The sequence below is a fragment of the Lactuca serriola genome, chromosome 8, assembly GCF_051521515.1.
Source record: "Lactuca serriola cultivar US96UC23 chromosome 8, Lser_US96UC23_V15, whole genome shotgun sequence".
Lineage (NCBI taxonomy): Eukaryota > Viridiplantae > Streptophyta > Magnoliopsida > Asterales > Asteraceae > Lactuca > Lactuca serriola.
The window spans coordinates 158757318-158761436 of NC_136415.1; the positions used below are offsets into that span (position 1 = coordinate 158757318).

The 4119-nt window shown below is 23.1% G+C and overlaps 1 long non-coding RNA gene across 1 annotated transcript; it reads right to left on the minus strand.

The window, feature by feature from the left end:
* Window positions 1–787: 787 nt before the first annotated feature.
* LOC145069172 (uncharacterized) lies at window positions 788–3861 on the minus strand. Its single transcript, XR_013689329.1, has 2 exons — window positions 3562–3861; window positions 788–1002 (listed from the first exon to the last, which is right to left on the minus strand). It is a non-coding gene; the product is annotated as an uncharacterized LOC145069172 (long non-coding RNA).
* Between the last annotated feature and the right edge of the window lie 258 nt (window positions 3862–4119).

Consider the following 4119-nt stretch of genomic DNA (forward strand, 5'->3'; position numbering starts at 1 on the left):
TTCGGAATTTGAAATATGGAATGTATTGGTCATAATCCAAATTTTTCAAAATTTTATGAATATAAGAAATTATCTTTTATTTTTTTGAATTTTGAATTTTCTTTGTCTAATTATATTTTGTTTTCTAATTATTTGGATATTCACATAAAATAATTGGAGACATTCCACCGATGATTTGTATTTCATAATATTTAAATTTGTAAATGGTGAAAAGAAAAATGAAAAAAAGTTAAATTATATTTTTCAACTTAATATTATTAAAGATTATAAAAAAAAAGGGTATAAAAAAGCAAAGTAGCATACTTATATGATTGATTTAATATTATTAAAGATTATAAAAAAAATGATATAAAAAAGCAAAGTAGCATATTTATATGAACGACTGAGACTGCAATTTGTTAAAACGGCCGGATACAACAAATCAATTTTATAACTTAAGGGTCAAAATTGTTTATTTGACCAAAGCATGGGGAAAAAACTATAACTGACGCTTGTTTTTATGAATTTTGCATCTTCTAGACCGGATTACCAATTATTTTTTCACTGTATTTATAAATTCGTGCATACACACAATTACATCAAATCTTATATCTCTTTCATTTTATGGCATCTTTCTTACTTGACTTTTTTGGTTGAAACAATTAAAGAAACCATAATATAAACTCAATGGTTATTTAAAATCACATATTTTTGAAGCTAATAAACAAAAAATAATCCAAATAAACCATTTATTGTATAGACTCCATAAAGATGTTCCTTCTGTTATACATTATCTGAAATACAAAAATTCAAAAACTAAAAGATGTGAAATAAACTTCAAAATATTGTTGGATCCACCTTATGTTACACATTTGCATATCTAAAAAATACTTTAAAATATACAGAATAAAAAGTTGTATACTTTCAATATATTTCAACGTAATGTTGATATACCTTTTTGTTTTAAGTTGCCGGATATGAAATACAAAAAATGAAAAATGAAAAATTCTTACACCTGCAGATCTGAAATGCAAAAAATTAAAATTAACATATTGAATGATAAATGTTTATAGTAAATAAGATAAAATAAATAACACCCATTCCCATATAAACTAATAAAATAATCAATGTTTGCATGTTAGTAAGCCAAACTACCGAAACGCTTTGGATCTAGGGGCAAAGACTAACAGTAAGAAGAGGTCATAGGTTTAAATCTCATTAGGACACAGAATTACATAGATGATTTTAGGAATATATTAGTTTTCCGGTTAAAAAAAATTAAGCCAAACTAAAATAATCAATATCTACCACACTATCATCATATGTTGATAAAACTATAGTAAATGAACCAAATTACTTAAATGTTAAAAATATTAATTATATAATACAAACAAACAAATATATATATATATATATATATATATATATATATATATATATATATATATATATATATATATAATGAATGAATCATTTTTTTCTTTCACCACATTAATTTGAAATTCCCATGTATTTTTTCTTTCATCACATTTATTTGAAACACTCATAACTTTTCAATTTTCTTTATAATAATGACTATAAGTTGGTTATAATAAAATTAAATAAATATCAAACCTAAAGTGTAGTCATATATACTAAATTTCAATATTAAAAGAATATCTTTTTTACATATTATACTTAATTTATTAGTTTTAATATATTGTTGGATGTAAACCATTATCATTTTAAAACTACAACTTTTGAGCAATTTGTAAAAATATTTAAATTATAAACTTAAATATAACATTCGAGGACCAAATTAAATATAAATTTTAGTTTAACTTAAACAACCCAAATTATATTTTGCAAATAGTAAAATATGATAAATTGTAGTGTCTTTTTATTAATGATTATAATTTGGTTAATAAGGTTAAATAAATATCAAACCTAAAGTGTAATCATAAATAAAATAAACTTCAATATTAAAATAATATCTTTACTTCTACTAATAAAGTTATGACTTTAACTTTTAACATATTATACTTAATTTATTAGATTTAATATAGTATTGTATGTAAACCAATATCAATTTAAAGCTATAACTTTGGAACAGTTTGGATAAAATACTTAAACTGTTAATTTAAATATAACATTATAGTGTCAACTTAAATATAAATTTCAGCTCCACTTAAAAAACCCAATGAATATTTTGTGAATAATTAAAAATGATAAATTGTAGTGCTAAATGCAAAAACTAAATTATAATATCAATTTAACTAAAATATTTTCTAAAGATATTTGTATAATCGTTAAAAGTTCTCAAATAAGTAGCTTAATATAACTTACAATAACAATAGTTAAAAATAACTCTATATAAATTATTATATTGTTACATTTAAAATCAAAAAACAATGTCTGATGTTTTAAATAACTATAATGATAGAAATTAAGTTAAGAAAATAAATTATAAAAAATTAATTAACAATAACAAAAACTATAAATAACATTAAGCCATATCTTATATTTAAGTTTATTCATGAGTAACTCGCAGGTATAAGTCATTTAAATGTTTGAAATAATACAGTTATAACAGATGTATATATTATCATATAATTCAAAATAATTAATATATTATATCAATTTAGTATACGAAATATTATATTAAATTTAACAACAACGTTATTGTTATATTTAAAAAAACATATATTTGTAAATATTTCAACTATATAGGTATTTTTGCGCAACGCGCGGACATTCGAGTAGTATATATATATATATATATATATATATATATATATATATATATATATATATATATATTAGCATACGTAGACCATCTCCAACCCATTTTCATTTTTTCCCCAAAATGGAGTAAAAAATGGGATAAATAGTGTTTCATCTCATATCTTACTCCATTTTTTACCCCATTTTTACCCCAAAAAATGTATTCCATTCTTTTAACTTATATAAATTGTCAAATACACCCCATCTATTAATTTGGTTTTAACAAATATATAATCCATATTTTTTCATTACAATAATATTAAATAAATAATATTATATTTATAATACGTAATTATAAACTTTTGTAAAATATGTTATTGTGTTTTAAAATTTCAGTATGTATTTAAATTTTAATATGAATTTGATAAACAAAAAAAAAATTATATTTATAATTAATTAACATAATTTACTATATAACACAATATTATAAGTATTAAATATTACATTTAACTAATAATTAGTAGGTAAAAATCAGAAATATATAAATATATAAAACGAAGAACTAAAACCGACAACTCAAAGTTCATCCCCATTTTGGGGGAAATGAATAGTATAACACCAAATCTGGTGTTATACTATTCATTTCCCCCAAAATGGGGGAAGAAATGGGGCAGGGTTAGAGACGAATGAGGGAAAAAATGGATGAAATAATAGAGAATGAGAGTGGGTTAAAGATGCTCTTAAATAGATATAATTATAGCCTTTTGTTTTATCTTTGCTATCGATAGGAATGCAAGAAATGCCTTCTTATGTCCTTTGTGTTTATACAATCCAGTGGAAAAAAAGGTTTTTGAATATAATGTATGGACAACGCCTTACCACGTGTTTTTGAGTTGGCACAAAATACCGACGTTATAACGCGGGAAACACCGCCCCAAGTGTACGTTTTCTGGTGTCATGTTGTTGCGTCTTGCCATGATAACGAATGGTAACGGGGGAAATTTGACCATTTGGCTTGCAATGGACCCCAAACTTGTTCTTGCTTACTGTTGAACCACCATGGACGTTGTCGTAACCTTGAGCCTCCGATCAGACTTTCTCTCATTCTTTCTCTCTTTTCTTGCGGCTGGTAGGGTTTATGGTTTTGAAGATAAGAAGGTTTTTATACCATCAAACTTTATAGTTAGAACCCACAAGTTTTGAAGATATTGCATTTTACACCTTTTAATTTTATACCACTTACGTTTTAATTTGTTGCATTTGAGGTTTTATTTTGTCATTTGTTGTAATTTTTTAAAAATGTTATTTCTAATATAGGATTTATTAAAATATCATGTTTTTATTAATTTATTTGTTTTTTTATAATTATTTGAAAAAACAAAAAAAAACGAAAAATAAATGATCACATGGAAATTAGATGATGTTATAACATGTTAG